This window comes from Mesitornis unicolor, unplaced genomic scaffold (genome assembly GCF_000695765.1).
Source record: "Mesitornis unicolor isolate BGI_N332 unplaced genomic scaffold, ASM69576v1 scaffold35399, whole genome shotgun sequence".
Classification (NCBI taxonomy): domain Eukaryota; kingdom Metazoa; phylum Chordata; class Aves; order Mesitornithiformes; family Mesitornithidae; genus Mesitornis; species Mesitornis unicolor.
In genome coordinates this window covers 3,860-4,063 of record NW_010209917.1, presented here as the reverse complement: position 1 = coordinate 4,063, position 204 = coordinate 3,860, and positions in this window count along the sequence as shown.

The following is a 204-nucleotide window of genomic DNA, read 5'->3' as shown; positions in this document are numbered from 1 at the left end:
AGCGTGACGGCAGCAGGAGCTGGTGGCCACAGGGCAGGCCGGTTTTTGGTATTGCTAGCACCCTGAGCACCTCGCTCTGCCTATCTGCACCGAGGCGGCAGCTCCTCACCAGGCAGGGCCGCTCTGCACAGTCCAGGGCGAGCGGGACCCTTAGTTGGCAGTGTCTGCCGGCCCCAGGCTGGGGACACGCCGGTGGACGGTGAA